At 44.8% G+C, this 14,412-nt stretch overlaps 1 protein-coding gene and 1 long non-coding RNA gene across 2 annotated transcripts in view; one reads left to right on the forward strand and one right to left on the reverse strand.

The window, feature by feature from the left end:
* The window catches only part of LOC135900507 (uncharacterized), a 37,672-nt gene extending 33,668 nt beyond the window's left edge, over positions 1-4,004 (reverse strand). Inside the window, exons 1-2 of the long non-coding RNA XR_010563894.1 lie at positions 3,896-4,004; positions 2,559-2,696 (exon numbers count right to left, since the gene is read on the reverse strand). This is a non-coding gene — a long non-coding RNA (uncharacterized lncRNA). The remainder of the gene's footprint in view (positions 1-2,558; positions 2,697-3,895) is intronic.
* LOC135900526 (uncharacterized) overlaps positions 1-14,412 on the forward strand; it is a 1,275,659-nt gene that overhangs the window by 150,352 nt on the left and 1,110,895 nt on the right. The gene's annotated exons all lie outside the window — the stretch shown is intronic.

Here is a 14,412-nt window from a genome sequence, read left to right on the forward strand (position 1 = left end):
CTACAGCCTTTGCATTAGGCATGCGATGCACTAATCACTGTGCTACCAAGGCAGCATTCAATCATCCATAATGGCGCTTCAGATTGTCGACGCTCGAACGCGGCTGTAGTACCACAGTGGTCAGTATATCACATGCGTAATGTGAACTTTATGGGTCCATTCACCACCCACAGGTGGATGTCTTTTCATCCACTTTCATTTACTTTGAATTTATCATTTCTATACTTCATATAAACAAACTTAAACATGTTCCTGCATGCTTTCCTTGGCCTCATTACCTGCTGGCTTCTTCCAGTTCTCTTACTTCCAACACTTACACATATTCTCATCCGGTAAGCAAACAGCTTTTGCATGATGCTGGAATGCAATATAAGACATTATTGCAGGGCCGTGTTACGTAGACTGCCTTACATTGCCCAGGCAAGGTGTATTAATGTCAATCTGAAAAAAAACTATTCCCACTCTAGACAGAAATGCTGAGTACTGCTGTGTGCAACATGGTTTAAAGAAAACAACTTGTTCAGAGATAAAGCCACCAAACAACGAGGAAATATGAAAACTAGATGAAAATTTGTGCAATTTGATGCTAAAAATTTAGCACAGCAACAGATGAAGACATAATGACGGAAGCGCGAGCATGGTTCATTTTGGACACACGAGGCAATATACTTGAAAGATGCATATCAGCTTACACGTAGAGAAATATTGTTTATGTAGCAGCTAAACTACGAACAGGCCTTGAAAACACTGATACAAGGTGTTGAACATGTAAACCTCTTCGTGCCCTTAAGACAAAGAGACATGGCTTTCTCATGATTTGCTACACGTGGCTGCCTCACACAGCTTAGTCGCTTCTATATATGCCTTGTAAGTACCAGGTGGTCTGTGCGACTTGTGCAAGCTTTCAATATGTACAAGTGCCACGTAGGTGGACAGAACCAAGGTAATGTCGTTTGCCATCGTTTTGAGCAAGTGAAACCAATTTTTGCATTTTTTCTAATTAGCTAATTAGTTATTACCGATTATTTAACTGCTCAAATATTATATTCTAAGTAAAAGGTAAATTAACATTAAATTATGGGGTTTTACGTGCCAAAACCACTTTCTGATTACGAGGCACGCCATAGTGGAGGACTCCGGAAATTTCGACCACCTGGGGTTCTTTAACGTGCACCTAAATCTAAGTACACGGGAGTTTTCGCATTTCGCCCCCATTGAAATGCGGCCGCCGTGGCCGGAATTCGATCCCGCGACCTCGTGCTCAGCAGCCCAACACCATAGCCACTGAGCAACCACGGTGGGTTTGAAAGTAAAAGTGTCAGTGCGACAATTGTAGAGCGTCCTGAAAAATTCCCAATCCACCTTTCTACTGATCAATAGGTGTAATCTAAATTTTTATTTTTGCAAGCTTGAAAGAAGCCTGTGAATACATGCAAGAGGCGCTGTGCAAATAACCACTCATGCACCTGAACACCATTTGGCTCCTTCTTTCATGCTAGGAAAAAAAACACTTTTTGAGAAGGATATTTTAAAAATTGCCTAATTATCGACTATGTTTTAGGCAAATTCATGAAATAGTGTGACTGCCACCTCCATTTTCGGCGACATGAATTGACTCCATTTTCGTGTCGAAATGCAGCTATACATGGTGCGTGTTTTAAGCTGGTTTTGTAATTTAGGCTGGTTTGGACTGATTGAAGCTTCGCACCCTAATAATGGAGTCAGGCTAAAAAGAAATTGGTACATAAACGGTCGCTGTCAGTACTTCATACTCCTTTAACTTAGTGCAAAGTGCTTGTGAGCCAAGAAGTTCGTAGTTCTAAGCAGTATTTCTCATTCTGACCTGGTGGTATAGGTCAGAATGGTGCATGGCTCATAGTCCAGTTGCTATGAGCCATGCTGCTCAGTCATGCTAGTCGCAGCTTCAATCTAGGCCATGGCAGCTGCCCTCCAATGGGGGTAAAATGCAATAACGCTTATGCACTTAGATTAAGGTGTGCATCAAAAGGCCAGGTTCCCAAAACATCAGGTTGTGACTTTGGAATGTAAAAGCCCTTAATTTAATTTTGAAATCTAAAGGTGCGTTATTAGGAGCAGGGACATCATCTTGAGCTTTTACTGCACTGCCATGGCACCAAGAAGCTCCGAGTAAAAAAGCAATTTCTTAGACAATGTCCATATTTTGCAAACATTTACAAACACTTCTCTGCATGCACCTCTGTTGCTGTTATTTTAGATCCGTATGCCAAGGCGGCTTATGATGGTAGAACATCTTTCAAACCTGTTTTCATTTACCACTTTATAGTTGTTGGTTATTTTGCATTTGTGTGTCGAACGCACTTTTCAGTGCATCAGTTTCTTCAGAAAGTGCGCTCTTTATTTATTTGTGCATGCAAAAAGGGTTCAGAAGAACTGCTTTCTGAAGGTCTGTATAACAAGCAAAAAACAAATCTATGTAGGCTGCACAAAGAGAAAGGATTGGTTTGTAAATAAGTTATTAAGTTCTTAAAAAAGAGGCAGGTGTCAGTATTTTGTGCGAAAGTAAAAATTGCCCCTACCTCGTTCTGCTTCATTTTCTGATGTTGATGGTCCCTTCGGGGGCACTCAACTGATAAGCTGCACTTTGGCCATGTCGGGTGTGCTGTCACAAGACCCAAGGTCGATTTAACATCCTTGCCAGAAGTCTAGTCCAAACTCTATAAAAGAAACATCTCATCATTTTGCTATCAGTTTTGTCATCTTGCTTGTTTCACACATGGCCGTCAGTGAAATATTTCGTCACTTGGATACTGAAAAAAATTCCAGCATTTTCTGGCAGCCAAGCTGAATACACAGTAAATGGAGAACATTAAAGAGCAAATACAGTTGTCACATTAGATTGATCAAGTACAGCGGAAATGGAAATAAATCAGTGACACTGTGTCTGTTGGCTTTGAATGCAAGAAACGTATAAACAGGAACTTGCAGCCGCGCCACATTGAATTTCCCGCGTTTGGCACACCTCACAAGTTTGGCATCGTCCGGTAGTCGGGGATAGTAATCACTTAAAATTAAGATGAACGAGCTGGGGCATAAATTAACAAGATACTTAACCGGGTAATATTTGCGCAGAAAACAACTCACGTGGCGAAACTGCTCGCAAATACCCGATGACGCATCTGCGGGCGGTGTGGTTAGGGCGAACAATTCAAAAAGAAATGCGAGTTTCACTTGTTTCACGCCTACTAAGCTAAGATAGAAATTGAGTTTCCTACTAAACTATACTGGGTATTTACGCTTCGAATGAAACGCTGGAAATTTTGTTCCGCCACATTGCATACGTATGAAAGTGAGGAAATGGCTTTTATTGTATTCTGCCCAGGCGGCATGTAGCAACTACCACTCTCATGCAACAAAAGCATGAAAGTGGTACTCGCGGCACGGAAAACAAACACATACAGCGCCAACGTTACGCCCCTTGGAGTTGGAACTAAGCACTAGCAAACCAATTAGTTTTCTAGCCTTCTTAACGCCATGAACACGACCAAACATCGAGCGAAAGAACTGCCTGCTGTCGAAAATTATTACCGCTTCCATTTATGTACCTATCGCTGCCACAAGCAAAAGTCAATGGGCTAGCTGTCCACAAGCCACACATTAGACTGACAGCAACATATTACGGTAACGTAAAACAATTTCCACGCTGACTTAGCAGCCGCCGTGTGCGCTAAGTGCCACAGTGCTCGTTTGCCACTCTAAATTCACGCCATGATGACGGGCACTGCATCTTTTACATGAAATATTGCACGCTTTGCTCCGGAGCTGAACAGGAGCGCGAGACGCATTTGCACGTATCTGAAATCCGCATGCCAGAAACCCATCGACGCTTCCGAGAACGGCGCACACAACCACACACCTGTACGGCGGCTTGACTTGGACGTGAGGCACTTTTATCAAATATTTCACATGCGACATGTTTCACACCGATTGCGCGAACACGAGAAAATGCCGCAGGTCGCAATGCGACGCCGTGAACCTGTGCATCTACCGATGAGCTGCGTGCGCGGACTCTCAGAAAAACAAAACTATGACAAAACGGCAGGCGCGAAAGGATGGCGGCTCTCGTTACGGAGACGAAGCGAACGAAACAATGAAGCGGGAATGATTGTTGCCAACTGTTGGTTCCGCGTTATGCCAGCGGTGGTGGCTTTAGTGGCATGTGTTGCGGCTGTCTAATTGTTTATTTCTTTTCCCCAAACAGTATAGCTAAGATCAGTTCTTTGTTTCCATTTTTTACTGTGTCCTTTGGCATTATCTTTTTGTTTTTTTTATGGTATTAAGCGGCCAATTATGGTCCGCCAGGTTCGCGTGCACCAGCTTCGCGCGCAAATCTCGGAGGCCATAAGACAACGCGTTAGGAAATGCCGTTCTTGTCGTTCTTAACGTTTCATCATCGTTTCTTCAACTGCGATAGAGGGGTAGTGTCCCTTTTCCCGGGGGTGGGGAGGGCAAGGTCGATTCAAATAGGTCGCGAAGCTTCGGGCGAAAAGCGGTTCAGTACAGATTGTCACCGACATCAGCATGGGGGTTATGGGAGCAGCGATTGAAGCGCGACTATGTTTGGAGGGAACAAACATTGGGAAAGAAAAACGCGTTCTTTAAATTCAAACGAGACACAGTTACATTCATTCACCAAAAATAAAATTCCTAGTCAATTTTATATATTCGTGATGAGTTAAGAAAATACGTTTAATTTTATTATTATTAATAAATGCATTTCTTTTCAGCTCCCATCGCTACAGGGGGCGTTGCCGCCACTATCACTCGCAATGCAATGCACGTCTCTAAATGGGCAGAAAGACGCACCGGCGCACTCGTATCACCTGTTGAAATACGCCCCCCTCACAATTTGTGCTTTCTTGCTTGTCGAAATTTGTCTGAATTTGGTGACGCGGGAAGCTTCATTGCTTCTTAATCTGTTCAGTCAAAAGTAGTGAGTTACGACCACCAGATAATTCCGTAGTTGTTTTCGTGCGACTGCTGGCCGACGGGCTTGGCATCCGATAATAGGATCAGCACTGTACACCTAAAGCTTTCGTCGGCCTCCAAAAAAAGTATGTTCTGTGCAGGGATGCGATTTCGACAACCGTATGGCTGGCCTTTTCCTGCATCGCTTTCCACGCTGAAAGTCGAAAGGCCCATCAAGTCAAATGGCGGGGCATTTGAATATATAGCTCCAAAGGAAGAACAAAACAAATTTCGCGCCTTCGAAAACAAACTGACGTCACTTCTGCTTTTAACGGACATGGCGTCACGTTATTTTTTCTTCCGCCGGAAGTGTTCCCAGCACATACAGATGGCGCTAAGCCCCATGAACCGACGATGAACCGCCATGTTTTGAATGTATGGGCTCCTATGGAAGCTTCGCTACCAGATATATTTACCTTGGGGAGGGGGCGATCAAGACAGCATCGCTCAGCGAGGGGCGGAGGAGTAGGTTGGTGTTGGTTGTTATCGTGATATTCGCGAACCCTGCGGCTTTTTTATAACGCAAGCATTTCTATGCTTACCCAACATGAAAAACCATTCATCCGTCAGTCCGTACCACACGATATCTTTCAATATAGAACCCGCAGCAGGGAGTGAATTCACCTTCGTGCTAGCTCTCGCTTCAACGCGATCGAAGAATAGCGCTCACGAAGCTTTCAGCTCATGCCGCACTATGCGCTTTTCGCAAATCACTTTCAAGATAGGTGTACGCGGGTCTGTTTTCAAAACGAAGTAAATGGTGAGAACACAGCGCGTGAAGTTTTCAGCAGTGGGCACACTCTGTCCACATTGCAGTTTGCTTTAAAGATACGGTTCGCACGGCCGTGCCACAAGCAGCCGCCGCCGGAGAACGGCTCATAATGGTTCGACGCGGATGAGAAGTGCTACAGAGCGATAGCGGTTCAAAACGAACGGAACGTCACTAGCGCACCTGGCCCCGCCACCTGCAGTACTTTGCTTGCGCCATTCACTTGGCGCCGCCGACCGTAGCAGCTCGTGTCGCCGCAGCGCTGTCGCTTATACTCGTCAGATCAAGTATCATAACATTGACAACGAGATGGCATGCGTGTAGATGAGGAAGAGTCACAATGCTTACGCATATTCACACAAATCCAAGACGAGTTCCTGTGGGATTTTTTTCACCGGAAATGTGCAGTCAGTGGTGACCCAGAGTTGACAATGCATATGAGAGGGGCGCCAAGCTTTTTTTTATGGGAGTCTTGCCCAGCTCCCAAAGATCTGCTCAAGCTAAGACTTGCTGATGGCTGTATATATATATGTGTTTTTCTTATTGTCGCATCTCCTAGAACCGCCACGAATCCTACTGTGTAATGAGAGTAGAACAGTATTCACGTCGAAAAAGAAATGCAGCCGGTAATTGGGCTGCCTAAGGTTTGTGGCCCCGGCAGCAGCTGCCCTCCCCTTCCCCGTTTCCATTGACAAGTTAGGGGGAGGGGCTTAGAGCAATCTTACACCCCCCTCCCCACAATGGCATAGCCAGAAAATTTTTCGCGTGAGGGCGGGAGGGTCCCAATTGACCGTGGAAGGGGAAGGAGCGGGGCCATTGCTATAGTAGCAAAAATTTACTGTTAGTGTGCGTACAAGTACCCGGCGTGCTCCACTTGGCTACGCCGCAACTCGCCTCCCCCCCCCCCCCCCGCAATCCACGCAAATCGAGCTATGAGAACGTGTATGACACGCATGCATGACATAACATGAAGGACATGCCGCGTAGCTGGCATAGATGTCGTCACATCATCAGCGTATTTTGATGTCCATCGCAGGACGAAAGCTTATCGAGAGATCTCCAATACCCCTGTCTTGTGCTAACTGGTTCCATGTGTCTTCAAGTTTTCTAATTCCATCACGTCCACATTATTCTCTGCCGTCCTCGACTGTGCTTCCCTTCCCTTCCCTTAGCACCCATTCTGCAACTCCAATAGACCAGCAGTTCTCTCCCTTACGCATTGCATTGTCTGCCCAGCACGACATCTTCCTCTTAATGTCAACCAGAATATCGGCTATCCCCGTTCGCTCTCTAATCCACATCGCTGTCTTCCAGTCTATTATCGTCATGCCTAATATTTTGCATTCCATCGCTCGTTGCGCGGTCCTCAACGTCTTCCCAAGCTTCTTTGGTAACTTCCAAGTTTCGGCCCTATACATTAGTAACGGCAGAAAGCAATGATTAACAGTAAGCTCCCTCGTCATGATGTAGTAATGCCTGCCGTAAGCTCTCCAGCTAATGTTTTACTTTTGTTAATTTCCTTGATCCGAGGTCCCTGCGAGTAATCAGCCTCGATAAACGTATTTCTGCGCACTTTCTAGAGGCTGGCTGCCGACCATGACATTCGTTCTCTCGACAGGCTGCGGAACATTGCTTTTCCCTTGTGCATAATAACTTTCAATCAGACTCTTACACTTTCTTCTCCAAGGTCCTCAAACGTTTGTTGCAAATAGTCTGCAGCGTTGCCGAGTATGTCAATGTCATCTACAAACCGTAAGTTGGCGAGCTATTTACCGTTAGCCCTCACTCCTAACCATTCCCAGTCTAACTGGTTGCACACCTTTAAATATTCAGTGATGGCATGTTAAGTATTTTGCCATTGATCATACGAAGCCTTTTGCAGATATCTGGCTATGCAAAGTCTGCGTGTTGGTGTCATCAGTTCGATATCAACATTCATGGGAAACTTCATTTTTGACCGCTGTTCAGAGTCAGTGCGCTGTTGCCTAGATACCCCGATCTAATCATTCCGGCTACCTGATTCAAGCGCGGGTAGCACGCGTTTCATGTATAGCCAATATCAACACGTTAACTCGCTATGTTCATTTATTATATACTGTAAGCTTGTTCACTTGCTCCTTTATAATTAGGGCGTAAATTGGAAAGACTAGGGTGTTCCAAGGGTGTTTTCGTGTTGAACACCCTTTTCTGTTCAAGAAGGGGGTTTCAAGCGTGTCTACAAGGGTGAAAGGATAAATACACCCGCATTACAACCATAAGGGTGTGAAAATTTTAACGGTGTAAGTGAACAAACGCCGTAGTGCAGAGGGTGTTTGGTTGTTCGGGGCAGTCGTCTGAAAGAAGAGGAAGTTCGAGGCACAGCGTACCACTGGAACGGTCGATGAGGGCAGAATGTGTCGTCAGAAAGTAGAGCCCGAAGATTAGGTGATGAGGGGAACTTGTCAGCACGGTGAAGAGGACTAGAACTTGCCGCCCAGCAATTCCTATGCGAGCAGAGCACATACCCCTGACGGCAACAGTGGCGCCATTGGCAACGCTTAGGGCTCGACTGATGGCAGGCTTAAGAATATTTTGAGGCGACGACATAGGTTAGCGCTCATTATGTACACTTAGGCTCCGGTATCAATCAATGCCGTCAACGGAACATTATCTACGTTTACTTTAATTAGGTTCGTGTTGATGCGGAGCGTCAACGGAAGATTTGGACATGACAAACGTGATGCAGCACTACTTCCGTCCGTTGGTTTGGCAAGAAAAAGTGGCGAAGTTGGGGTGACGGGGAGCCACGGTGTTGAGGCGACGGCTATCGCACGGAGGAGCGGCTGTCAGGGCCATAGAATTCGGGTACAGACGGCGAGGTGAATAACGGCGATCGTCGGCGAATGGGTGAGGAGCAGGCAATGAGCTCGAGTGCGAGGGCATCCGTGTGGTGCGGCAGTGGCGGGATACATGAGCAACGCGGTGGCTGTGGAAGCAGATCGGTTTGTCGTCTGGGGTTCATCCTTGAGCAAGATTGCGTGGTCTGGGAACGAAATACTGGTCATTACAGGTTGGAGACATGGAATGGGTGCCGAATCAGGTCGGGAGACAGAGCAGTTGGTAGGGATGCCGAGGTTTGAAATTTTTCAGCACATAACTGCTTGAATAACGGAAATAGTGGGGGCCGCTTAGTCAAAGGTACCGCCGGTGGGTCGTGGATGAAAGGGGGGGGGGGGGGTGGACTCGCAGCTTCAATCTCACGGCGAACGATACGTGTGAGATTCTCTTGATATGGTCGTATGGGTGTAAGAGCGGAGCAAGAGGACATGACAGGAGACGTGGCAACTTTCTCCTTGCTCCTCATTCCTTCCAATTCAACGCCAACGGTATCTTATAGGTAAATCATATTGGATCCCCATAGCGCTCTGTGATTCATTATGGCTGCGGTATTCTTCCCCTTCACTGTTGTTCTTTCCTGTGTTTCCATATATCCATTGCCTTCGTGCATCTATATACCAAGGTATTCATGTACTGCTACCCGAGCTATTTCCTGGCCCTGTATTTCCACTGTGTATTCACTGTTTTCATTGAATACCATAACACCTGATTTTATAAGAATGAATTTCAAACCTACATTATTGCCTTCCTGTCCACAAATATTAGCCAGACGTTGCAAATCACTTTGCTTGTTAGCTAGCAACACAATATCGTTCGCATAAAATAAACCTGGAAGCTGCTTCTCTACTACTGTACCTGCCTGTTTGTATGAGATATTAAAGCCGATATTACTTCCTTCTTGCGTCCTCTCCATCCTCAGTATGTACATCATGAAACAGTGGAGAAAAAGGGCACCGTTGCCTCATTCCCTTGTTAATATGAACTTTCTCCTTGCTCCTCATTCCTTCTCATTCAACGCAAACGGTATTTTCTAAGTAAATCTCTCTCAAAAGCTGTAGACAATCGCCAGTTCATCCTTCCGCTTCCATAATATCCCGCAAAATGTTGCGGTATACGTTGTCATATGCTCCTGTAATGTCTAAAAAGGCCACATATGACGATCTGCTTTCTACTCTTGATATTTCAATGCACTGAGTACGAACAAATAAGTTATCATCCAAATGCCTACCTATTCTGAAGCCATTTTGAGGTTCTCCCAAAATTTCATTATTCTCTGCCCACGCTTGCAGCTTTAATTGGATTGCTTGCATTACTAGCCTGTATATTACCGATGTAATGGTCAATGGTCTATACGAGTCAATTCTATCTTTCTCCCCCTTACCTTTATAAATTAAATTCATTCTACTTTGTCGACAGCTGTCTGGTATTCGTCTGTGTTTAAAAGTTTCTTCCGCTGTTTTCACCATAGCGCCCTTATGTTTTGTTCCTAGCGCATTTATCAGCCTAACGGGAACTTCGTCTAGCCCTGTGGCTGTGCGCTTTGGAATTTCCTCTTCGGCTTTTTTCGAGTTGAAATTTGTCAGCACGAGTTCCTTTTCCACCTGGGTTTCTTTCATGCTCTGTTTTTCTTGAAATACAACCTCATCATTGCCTTGGAAAGATTGGGCTTTTATTTTTCAGATGTAATTTATTGCCACTTCCCCTTCCACTTTGTTTCCATCTTCGTCTAGGATATGTTGTATTGTTGTCGACTTCCGGCTTAACAACTTTATGTTATTCCAAAATATTCTAGTTGTGGCCCTCTTTTTAACACGTATTTCTGACAACCAACGTTAACTTTCACCTTTTATCTTAGCTTGCACCAGTATTTGAACCATAGACTTTTTCTCCCGGTATATTTCCCATTTACTGGCTACTTCATCCTGCGGCAACGGTGCCTTCTTTGCCTGCCTGTGCTCTCAGGATGCTTTCTGTTGTTCGGCGATTGCTTCTCATATCTCGCTGTTCCAGCAGCTTTTCAGTTGCTTTTTTTTTCTTTCCAATCAACATGTTCTTTCTCTTTCCGTATTTCTGTCGTTATTACACTGAGCAGCTCACTATATTTCCACTCTTGGCTATTTGCCCCAATTTTTCCTCAATTGTAGTGACTATATTTGTTATTTATTCAGCGTTCAAATTTGGACTGGCTATTTTGCACTCCGTGCTCTCTTTCCCACGTACATATCCCATTTTCAAAATGATGCGTGTGCGGTAACTCCCTATGCTGATCTACCCTTCCTCATCAATGACTGTTTCTCTCAATTTTTTTTCTTTCCTTGTGTCATCAGACAGTAATCAATGGTCGATTGCCGTTTTCCCACTTCCCACGTTATCTGCCCTTCACACTTAGGCTCTGTATTCCCGATAACGAGGTTATGTTGCTCGCAAAGGCATTGACTTGCCGTTGTTGTCGGTATAGCCATCTAAATCCTGTATATGGGCATTCATGTCACCTAATAGCATAACTTCAGCATCATTCCCGAAACCCTTAATATCAGCACTTACGCTGATTCTTTATTCTTCTCTGTGCGATTACTTCCGGTCCACAAATACGTAACGTCAGGCCAAGTTTTTTTTCCCACTCACTGTACCTGATAATCAAAGGTGCTCTTGACATTTTGAATTTACTCTTTTTCCATTTGGCTCCCTGATGGATGAGCATTCCGCCTCCCCCTCAGATTCTTTCCTACTTAGTTCTGTTGCACACTTCCCAAACATAATTCTCAATCACTGGCGGCTCTTCAGAGTCTCTAAGGTGCCTTTCTGTAACCGCATACACCCCTATTTATTTATTTATTTATTTGAACCTCAAGGGTCCCTGGCGGGACATTACATGAGGGGTGGGCGCAAGAACGGCGGTTAACAATGAATGTTACATGAGAATCATGACGATGACATGGCTTCCTCGATGGCAGTCTTGAAATGGACTGGATCAGGGATTTGTGCTAAGTGACAGGGAAGGTCATTCCAATCGCGAGCTGTGTGGACAAAAAATGATTTCTGAAATGTAGTTGTTCGGGAACGATGCGGGATGACGCTGTTTGGATGGCCTGTGCGGGGTGTTCGACGTACTGGTTCGATGAGGTTGCTGTCACGGGGCGAGCAATGGAAAAACCTGTGATAAAGGCAGAGACGTGAAATTCGGCGACGGGAAGCGAGAGAAGGAAGTTTTAGTTGCAATTTCAAGGCGGATATGCTAGAGTATCGAGAGTAGTTTGAAAGAATAAAGCGAGTGGCACGATTCTGAACAGATTCAAGGGCTGAGATAAGGTTAGACTGATGGGGGTCAAATATTGCGCAAGCGTATTCAAGTTTAGGTCGTACAAATGTTTTATAAGCTAGTAATTTTAAGGAAGAAGGTGTCATGCGCAGGTTACGTAGGAGATACCCAACTGCTCGATTAGATGAATTTATTATGTGGTTAATGTGGCAAGACCATGTTAAGTCACTAGCAAGGTTAATGCCAAGATACTTAAAAGAGTTAGTGGAAATAACAGTAGTATCGTTAATTTTATAAGTAGGCGGAGTATAATTTCGGCGGCGGTGAAAATAAATTTGTGCGGTCTTTGTAGTATTTAGGGACATTAGCCATTTAGTGCACCAGCGCTGTATGTTATCCAGGTCATTTTGGAGGATGTAAGCATCCTCGGCGTTAGTTATGGGGCGGTAGAGTACGCAATCATCCGCGAAAAGGCGGATACTAGATGTTACTGTGGAAGGCAAGTCGTTAATGTATATTAGAAAGAGCAAGGGGCCAAGAACCGTGCCTTGAGGTACTCCTGAAAGAACGTGTGAGTAGGATGATGAGAAGCCATTTGCGGAGACAAATTGCATGCGGTCATTCAAAAAGCTTCGAATCCAGTTCAAGACACTAGGATGAATGTTTAACAAGGACATTTTAAGCAAAAGGCGGGAATGGGGTACTTTATCGAAAGCTTTCTCGAAATCTAGAAATAGCGCATCAATTGGGATATTGCGGTCAAGTTAGGAGTGAATGTCATGCAGCAACAAAGCTAATTGGGTTTCGCATGAGTGGTCTTTCCGGAATCCGTGTTGGTTTGGATGAAAAAAGTCGGCCGATGTTAGGAATGTGGCAACATTAGAGTAAATGACGTGTTCCATGATCTTAGAGCATACACTGGTTAACGAAATTGGTCGGTAATTACGTGGGGATGATCTGTCACCTTTCTTGAAAACCGGAATGACCTTCCCGATTCGCCAGTCATGTGGAACTGTGCCTGTATCAAGCGACTGTTGAAAAATGAGGGAAAGAATGAGACTACAAACATGTTTAGTATTCTTTAAGATTTTCGAATTAATTCCATCGATACCGCAGGAAGATGAAAATTTTAGTGAGTCGATAATATTAACAATACCATGTGCATTGAAGGTGATGCCGTCCATTGGTGGATGCGGCAAAGGCGCAGGATCAGTGAAATCACGAGTTGTTTCCTTAGTAAAGACTGATGAGAATGCATGGTTCAAGACATGGGGTACGTCGGATACGCCTACTGGTGAGCCAGTGCTGTCAATGAGAGAAATAGTAGTATCAACATCAGGGATGATTGTTTTCCAGAAGCGCTTAGGGTTGCTTTGTAGCATTTCAGGGAGGGTAGTAGAAAAAAAACTGAGCTTAGTTTGGGTAGTGAGATCGGAATATTGCTTTGCAGTGGTGTGGTATTTGCTCCAGGCACATTTGGTGTTAGATAACTTGGCAGAACGGAAGAGGCGCTTTTTCTTGTTATTTAAACGCTTTAGTTTAACATTAAACCACGGAGAACGTTTTCGCTCTGTTATGCTGATGGTAGGGATGTAAAGTCGAATCAAACGCAGCAATTCTGACTTGAAGAGAGACCAGTTCGACTCGGCAGAACGTAAGTGGTAGGTAGAAGCAAAATGGTTATGGAAAACAAGAAGGTCGCGATTCATGCTAGTGTAGTCTCCTTTGTCGTACAGCGTTAGTACTTTTTTGGATTTAGGACTTTTGGTAACGCTGGTAGAAAAGGTAGTGTGAAGTACAACGTGGTCACTAAGGCCCGTAATGTACGAAGGAGCACAGAACTCGTCAGGGCGAGTGGTTAAAATGAGGTCAAGAATGTTTGATGTATGGTCAGTTGTGCGGGTGGGCTCAGAAACAATTTGAGACAGGCCGATAGTTAAGCATGTGTTTAGGAATTCACTAGATGCCTGACATTTTGTTAGGGTGCGGGACATATCATTCCAATCTATGGACGGAAAGTTGAAATCACCGAAAAGCAAAATTGGGGTGCGTGGGTAAGATGAGATTAGGGAATCGAGCATGTCATGAAAGAGCGTTATGAAGGAACTGTCCGTATCAGGCGGTCGATAGCATACACCGATGAGTACGCGAGGGGATGAAGCATGACAGCACACCCAAATCATTTCCAACGAGGTTACTACGTTAACAGCTGAACAATTTAGAAGGCGCTTGGTAGCGATAAGAACACCACCACCACGGCAGCCGTCAGGTCTGTCTTTTCGGAATATATCGAAGTCAGGAAGTTCGGGCAGGATTTCGGAATCTAAGATTGATGAATTTAACCATGTTTCAGTCAGCAGAACGACGTTACTAGATGATGAGCTGATAAGACTGCATAAGGAATCACGCTTCGGTATTAGACTGCGAATGTTAGTGTAAAGAAGGGACAGATGATCGTTTTTGGGCCGTACGTTACTGCTTGGGGGAAGTGGTGGCTGCT

The sequence above is a fragment of the Dermacentor albipictus genome, chromosome 3 (assembly GCF_038994185.2).
Source record: "Dermacentor albipictus isolate Rhodes 1998 colony chromosome 3, USDA_Dalb.pri_finalv2, whole genome shotgun sequence".
Lineage (NCBI taxonomy): Eukaryota > Metazoa > Arthropoda > Arachnida > Ixodida > Ixodidae > Dermacentor > Dermacentor albipictus.